Here is an 8763-nt window from a genome sequence, read left to right on the forward strand (position 1 = left end):
AGGGGTTTGTAATTCCTCGCCTGCTTTGTAGTGAAGTCCACGATCAGCTCCTTAGTCTTGCTGATGTTTAGGAGGAGGTTATTCTCCTGGCACCAGGTCTCCAGGTTCCTAATCTCCTCCAGGTAGGCCGTCTCGATGTTGTCGGAGATCAGGCCCACAACAACAGTGTCGTCAGCAAACTTGACAATGGAGGTGGTGTCTGATGTGGCTACACAGTCATAAGCAGAGGTGGGACCAAGTCATTGTTTTGCAAGTCTCAAGTAAGTCTCAAGTCTTTATCCTCAAGTCTCAAGTCAAGTCTCAAGTAATGTCAGGCAAGTCAGAGTCGAGTCTCAAGTCACTGGTGTAAAAGTCCGAGTAAAGTCACAAGTCTGAAACTTTGAATTTCAAGTCCTTTCGAGTCTTTAAAAAAAAAAAAAAAAAATGTTGCAGTTATGCTAAATGTAAATATTAGACCATGTAATTTTTAAATCTGTGTTTTTCTCAACACATGACAAAATAGTGAACTTAGAAAATATACACAAATTGTGAAATTGCACCTCTTTAAAATGCAGCTCAATTAAACCTAGCTCCAAGAATAATTTTCACCGACAGTTCTGAGATAAGCTGCATGTTATTCTTGGATGCGGTTGTAGGACCAGCTTTAAAATCGCATGACAAAAATATCATACACATTAAAAAAAACTGCATCACCAACGTAGCCTGGACAACATTTGCTAGTTAGATGAAGTCAGCTATCTCATCCGTAGCATATTTATATGCATATTTATAATTATACGGCTTCTTGGAGTGAGTGCATACACTCATGAAGTTTAGTAACTTCAGGTCACTGCAACAAGCCCAGGTACAGTTTACCGACGGATGGGTACAGGACCTTGAAATGCACCGTGTAGAACGAAAGACCATCGTACGTATCATAAGTTTACCAGTCTCACAATCATAAATACACATTCGTTAACCGTTTATTAATAGGACCTTTGAGCTCAACGGTAATTAATTAGTAGTGGAAATAATTTCTGGTCCATTACAGAAATGTAGCAGTGACAATAATACTTGTATGTGTAATCGCACTGGGACAATTAGTGATACAAAACAACCTGTTTTATCCTGTGAATAAAAGTATATGTTTTTGTCAATGTACCATAATAACAGAAGCGAAACGACAATATTGTGTCAGGACAATTCACTATTTATGCACAATAAACAAAGGAGCATAGCGCGACAATTTCTGTTCAGCGCCAGACTTGCTTGTAACCTATATCACCAATTATGTTATGAAAATGACGTATTAACTACTACAAAAGCAGACTGACCTTTGTGTGAAATGCTTGGAGCAGACTAACCTGTGAGCTGGAGTGTTCTGGGACGTTATATTTGGTCTTATGTGAGCATGGATGCTGGCAACTACCGTGGCTGGATGTTCTGGACTATGCGATGTGCAACCGTCGCCTCTTTGTTACTTCGGAAACATGGCTCGAACAATTTCTCTTCAACGACGTAATCCGATAACAACCGATCTCTTTACCCGTCGGCTTCCCGTGGCTGTCATGCGACCGGCTATTGCAGTTAATAATACAACAGCTTCTTGCCATTTTTGTGTTTCTTTTTATCGCTGTGTGACTGATTTCAATTGAAAGCCTGCGTGCGCTAGTACCTCTTGCCACGAGTTCCCAGAATCCTTTGCGGTTCTACCCGTGAATGACGTCACATTTTCAATCTCTATATAATATGCATGTTAAATTTTATATTTGGGGTAAATATCAAGTCTTTTCAAGTAAACCGGTTCAAGTCCAATTCAAGTCCCAGGTCATTGGTGTAAAAGTCCAAGTCAAGTCACAAGTCTTAGAACATTTTTTCAAGTCAAGTCTAAAGTCATAAAATTAATGACTCGAGTCTGACTCGAGTCCAAGTCATGTGACTCGAGTCCACACCTCTGGTCATAAGTGTACAGTGAGTACAGCAGGGGGCTTAAAACACAGCCCTGAGGCACTCCAGTGCTGAGTGAGATGGAGGGGGAGACTTGTTTTCCCACCCTCACTGCATTGGGGCTGTCTGTGAGGAAGTTGAGGATCCACTGACACAGTGATGAGCTGAGTCCTAGATCCGTCAACTTGGTGAAAAGCTTGGAGGGAATTATTGTGTTGAATGCTGAACTGTAGTCCACGAACAGCATCCTCTGCCAGTGTCCAGGTGACTCAGGGATGTGTGAAGCAGGTGAGATATGGCATCGGTTTATGAACATAAACATAAACAGTTTATGATCTTTAAAATGAATTCTGAATTATTAAATTTCTGTACTCATTTCTGCACTCACAATGATATGTAATACATGTTTTAAACAATATAATTATGAAGACCTCTGTAACTAGTAATTATTTAAAGTATTTTAAAGTGAAACCTCATCCATAAGGTGCATCATGCGACTAGGATGTTCAAAGACAATGACAACTCGAGCTGTAGAGGTTTTCATCAAATCAACAATCCTCCGGAGTTCATCTGTGTCTTTGTCCCAGGGTAAAACCTCAGTGTAGGCCAGGCAACCTTCACCAGACACACTCAGCTCAGACTGAAAGGATCTGGCTGCATGAAGCCCATAATCATCATCACTGACAGCAGACCTGCCCAAGTCCAGCCAAAATGCTTTAGAATCTGGATCATTGCACGTACCTAAGTGAATACAGATTAACATGTCAAGTGCACGTAAAAAAGGAAAACAGGTGTTATATTTTTTTTCATCACAAATATAGATTTCATTATATTTTGACACAATCGAAATAATGGCAATCCATAAACTGCCTTAAGTCGCTTTAAGTACTCGGTCGGTATTGGATCATAAAGATAGATACAGATATTAAATAGAGTATAATTCTCAAAACTAAGTATATTATTATTTCTAATATTTTCACTATCCTTTGTTTTTTCTTCTTTTACACAGATATTGAAACAACTTTTGCGTTTCCATTTTAATTGTGATGACAAATTTTCACCTGGAAAGCATCACTTGGGATCGTTCTAAAGAAGGATGGATACTTTTGACGGTCACTCAGGCAGGAACATGTGGCAAAATAACTCACCTGTGAAAGATACAGACTGTATATTGGGGAGCTATCCACGTAGAGATATCTTAACTTTGTCATCATGACTGCATTATTTTTTTCATAAAATGGTTTTACATTTTCAATTAAATCAAATTAATCCATGAAAACTGTTACATGGTCAAGCAGAAAACTTACCATAGGTACTCTGTACAAGCCTAAGACGTTGGAGATTGCAATAGAATTTGTAGAAGATGAATCACCCACAACCCCTATGACTGGAGGATTTCCAACACATGTATCATCTACTACAATTTGATCCTCTTGACCACTGGCTAATGACAGTGCTCCCCGGAATCCAATTCCAAGTTCAAGGCAGTTATCATAAAGAGTGTATCCCAGAGTCACATTTGGTAGCAGGTTTGTTTGGGGGTGAGAGAAGACTCCAAACCTCCCTCCACCCGCTCATTGTAGTGTTGATGCATGTGTGTTCTAAGGTGCATTTAAAACCCAGGAGGGCATGGAGCTACCTGCCAGAGAGCAGCAGGTAAGCGCATGGTCCCTCCTGCTAGCCCTCAATGTCTACGTGTATTTAACCTTGAGAGACTGCGCCTTTTAGTACAGTGCGTCTTATGGTCGTGAAAATACGGTATGTGAGTGGGTTCCTAAATAAGTACCACAATTTTGCCAGCAGGTGTCAGGATTTGTAGGCTTCATTTCGGCAATTATCTCTGGGGTTCTAAAATATCTCATGACCACCTTCCATTTAAATTCTCTCCACAGCCCAGAATTAGTCACAAGATGGGCTTCACCGAATACCTCTTCCCAGGTGTCGTCTGAGATTTGAGTGCCAGTCTCAGCTTCCCACCTTGCCTTAATATTCAAAGTTGCATTTGTATTGAAACTCATAAATGCGTTATAAAAATTACTGATTAATTTTGGGGAGGAATTACTTTGAAATATTTTTAGAAATAGTTCCTCAATGGATGAGGGTTCCAAAACTTGCCTCCATTCTTTATGTTTTGTTAAAAAGCTTCTTAGCTGCAGAAATCTAAAAAAGTCAGAAGAAGGAAGCCGAAACTGACCTCTCAACTGTTTAAAGGAGCTCAGGTGCCCATTCCTCACAACAACATTTTCTGTTCTTAACAAGAGATCATTAGCTTCTTTTCCTAGTCAATGACTCATACCACATCACGAGAGAGCTACAGAATCTGTGAGATGTCGGCTTTCAGCCCAGAGGGCGTGTCTGTTTACGTGCTGTCAGGTGAGACGAGCTAAAGAGCTTTATCTGCTCTCATTTGCTGTTTTAGCTGTTTGGTGGTTGTTGAAATAGTTGTGAGCTTTAACCTGAGATTCTGGGGTTTCTGGGAAAATACATTTATATTTAAAATTCAGTTCAGGATATAATTAATCAATATTGCAAAAATATCAAGCTAAAATCACTTTGAATCAGGAAATCGATTATTGAAATCCATCCTAAATAATCACTGTTTACAATGAAAAGTGCCATTTTCATCCTTACATCTTAACAACTAAATGTACCTTAATATACAGTGCAAATACTTAAAAAAAAAACAACAACCCTAGCCTGGCTTCTTAAGAATGAACCTTTTTAATATAAACGGTGAAAGTACCTATATTTAATTACCTCCCCCTACTGTGATATGGCTAGGGGGCATTCTCATAGCTGAGGTTTCTGAGCTTAATCGGCTAGTAAAATACATTATCTAAGCTTAGATCTCACGGGAAGGGACAGACAATGCTTCCTGTGCACAAGACGCAAGGTCATAAACGCAAGACAGCCTGACAGCACTCCCGTGTGATAATGATAAGCAATAGCTTTAAATGACGAAAAGGGGTTTGTAGCTTTGTATTTCACATGGGTTACACTCATCAATGGTGATGACATAGTACCTGATGCTCTTTATTTGATGCTGCTAATGTGTCAATAAACAGAGTATTACACTGCTCAAAAAATTAAATAAACAATAATTTGAAAACAGATCAGATCTCACTGGGGGAAATTTAGGGGGAAACTTAGAAGTTGAGGCTGTCTCCCCACTGACCTTAACATTAGTCTATTGAAAGATCAAATGAGCAACACCAGAGACTTCAGTTGATAGAACAGGTGGAAACACAAAACAGTCACTAAGAGGAGCATCATGGTTAGCAGTCTCTGAACTAGGAACAACTAGGAGCACGGGGTCTAGTGGCACAGCAACAAAACAATCAGTCTCTGACCCTGTTAGCTTAGCAGTGGTTGGTCCAAAATCAAAATGCTCAGGCTGAGCATGAGAAAAACAGTCACTTTTTACTCACCAACAGGGTTTTCTCAGCATGATGGTGGTGTGAACGCCACTTCCTCCAGGAAGAGGGAGGAGGCGTATTGGGCCACAAATCCTCCGGAGGGTTGTGCTCCGAATCCTCCGGTGGGCCAGACTGAAAATCCTCTGGCACGCTGTGCTGCGGCTGCTGCTCTGGGCGAATGTGCATGACCTACAGACCCTTGCGGCAGGTTAAACCTACACGCGTTTATTTCAAATCCTTGCGGCGGATTAGACCAAAACAGTGTTTTCTCACCAGCAGAGAAGGCAGATCTTTTTAGTGGGGTGACCCCAGTGAGGAAGACCTGGTGACCTGGTGAATGGGAATCACCCTGATGGCAAGGATCGAAAGTGATCTATAGCCCAGCTTCAAACTCGGAAGTGTCTCAGAACTGGGTCTGGGACCCAGTGTGTTTTGATTAGTTATATATTTGGATTTGTTGGTTTTCATGGTTTTGATTCTCATTATTGTTTTCTGCTTATGTTATATTCTTAGTTTCTAGTCCTTAGGTTTCTGTTACCTCGCTTTCACTGTGTTCCACGTTTCATGTTCCATGTTCTCATTCCCTCGCCACTCCCTGGTGTATTTAAGCCCTGTGTTTTCAACTGTCCATTGTCGCGTCATTACCCTTTCTGTGCTGTGTGTTTCCTCTGAGCTCCTAGTTTCCGTTGTTACTCGACAACTCCTCTACTCTCTACTACTTCTCGTTCCTAGTTTTCTAATTTCCAGTCATGTTTTCTTTCGTGTATTTTGTATTCAAGTTTTTTATAGGGCAATAAAAGCTGCCTCCTTTAGTTCATCCCTACGTGTCGTAAGTCCTGCCCTGCATTTGGGTCCTACATCCTGCCTGCCATAAAGCCAAAAAGCTGGAGGGTCAGGTGAAACTAGATCTTCAACTTTAAGCCACAAGCCACCCAGCACAAGAGGAACAGAAGATAAGGGAGTCATTCTGTGGGTATGAGGTAGCATATTTGATTTCAGGTAAGGGGAGATAATTAAACTGAAGGTATGTAGTTGTCCCTTTACATAGAGCACCATCCAACCAACCATCCAATGTTTGTCAGAAGCCAGCATGGTGCGCAACAGTCAGCATAGAAAACAAGACCTTCCTCTCCCCAGTCACTTGCTTAAGTTCATCCATGGGGATTCTGAACCATTCACTGGCAAACACTGGTGAGTTTGCCAATGGAGACCTAAATTATTCAGAAAAGGCTTGGGGAAAAGAGTTGTCTTAATATGAAACCCAAATTGAGTTCTTTGGTATCAACTTGAACCGCTTTGAGAAGAGAAATGCTGAGTATGACCCAAAGGACACCACCCCCACATTCAAGCATGGCTCTGAAAACATATTTTGGGCTGTTTTTCTGCTCAGAAAGATATGATGCATGGGTGCATCTGGTTACTCTAGAGGGTTAAGATCATGAAATGTCTTAGCCACTCTTCAGACCTAAGTAACACAGAAAATCTGTGGAGGGCTCTGAAAACTTTGAACCTAAAGGATTTAGAGAATTCCTGTAAAGAGAAGTAGGGCAAAATCCCTCATGACATGTGTGCAAACCTGGTGACTGACTACAATAAACATTGTACTACAGTGATTGCCAACAAATGTTTTTCCATCAAGCCCTCGTTCATGGGGATCAAATAGTCCTTTTTGTCCTTTTACTTAGTGTCATAGGGCAGCACGGTGGCACGGTAGTTAGCACTGTTGCCGCACAGCAAGAAGGTCCTGAATCTTTCTGTGTGGAGTTTGCATGTTCTCCCCGTGTTTGCATGGGTTCTCTCTGGGTACTCCGGCTTCCTCCCACCGTCCAAAGACATGCAGCTTGTGGGGATAGGTTAATTGGATAATCCAAATTGCCACTAGGTGTGAATGTGAGTGTGAATGGTTGTCTGTCCTTGTGTGTTAGCCCTGCGACAGACTGGCGACCTGTCCAGGGTGTACCCCGCCTCTCGCCCTATGACAGCTGGGATAGGCTCCAGCGCCCCCCGCAACCTTGAAAAGGAGAAGCGGAAGCGAATGGATGGATGGATGGACTTAATGTCATGCCAATCAATAAATTAAATCTAAAAAAAAAAATACAAATTAAAACATCCTAAAATGAAGCTCTCTGTCCCTTGAATCCTAAACAGCACTATCATAAAGCAGCTGTCTCTGCTCGCCTTTCTGTAAAAGTCCCTGCACACCACTTCTACACAACAATGTAACGTTGACAATATAAGAGAACAGTAAAGTATATGAAGTGATTTATGATTTAAATAATTTAACAAATGCTTCTTGACCATTTTGATTGTACATATTTTATTTGACGTTTCCAGTTGATTTTATAGTCTACAAAAAAATCTGGTATACTCTCTATCTCTGTTTATCATCACATTTACATCCATGCCTGTCCTAGAATTTCCAATTATCATAAATTTTGTTTTGCTTAAAATCAGTGATAATTTCTTTTATCTAACAATCATTCTAGTTGAGTCAAATTTTGTGAGGATCTCCAAAAAGTGCTGTTTATGCTCTCCATGACATAAAATGTGTTATCCAAAAATAAATTGAACTGTAATATATCTAATGCTCTACATCATTTTATACAATATCATGAGTTTTGGGCCCAATATTTACCCATGTGCACCTTCCCAACCAATGCCTTGAGGCAACCTTTTTGTGATTTGGTGCTATATAAATAAAATTGAATTGAATCAAATTGAATTGAAGTTGATAAAAGCTCTGGCTGTGTACTTTCTTTGATCAATACAATGTTTTGTGTTTATGTGTGTAGCCAGTCTCTATTATGTGAACGACGATGTCATTTTATACAAGATCGTAAGTTTTGGGCCCAATATTTACCCAAGTGGCCTTCACAACCAGTGCTCAAACATTTTGATGAATGTTTACCCATCTTCATAATTTGTTGCTTGTTATTTAAATAACTATTCACCTCTCTAATGGCATTTCCAATTTATTAAATAATATCTGGCCAATTGCATCAAAAGCTTTTTTCAAGTTTCAAGTTTCAATGTATTATTGTAGGGTCTGCCTTACAATATAAAGGCCTTGAGGCAACGTTTTTGTGATTTGGCGCTATATAAATAAAATTGAATTGAATCAAATTGAATTGAAGTTGATAAAAGCTCTGGCTGTGTACTTTCTTTGATCGATACAATGTTTTGTGTTTACGTGTGTAGCCAGTCTCTATTATGTGAACGACGATGTCCACTGTATGCAGGATGGTGAAGGTGGAACATCCCCTCTGATGTATTTTTAATAAATTAAGTCAAAGCTTATGAGAATATAGAAATTTCTTGGAAGATGCAATAAACACAAGTCAGTATATGTTTATAGGAACAATATTTAATTTCAATTTGTTCTATTTTTCAACTGTATCATGAAAAACAATTAAGGTAGAAT

General features: G+C 40.0%; 1 pseudogene; it reads right to left on the reverse strand.

The window, feature by feature from the left end:
- Positions 1–8763, reverse strand: part of LOC102299488 — a 51258-nt pseudogene that overhangs the window by 37436 nt on the left and 5059 nt on the right.

This window comes from Haplochromis burtoni, unplaced genomic scaffold (assembly GCF_018398535.1).
Source record: "Haplochromis burtoni strain Fernald_Lab_line unplaced genomic scaffold, NCSU_Asbu1 Contig_216, whole genome shotgun sequence".
Taxonomy (NCBI): Eukaryota; Metazoa; Chordata; class Actinopteri; order Cichliformes; family Cichlidae; genus Haplochromis; species Haplochromis burtoni.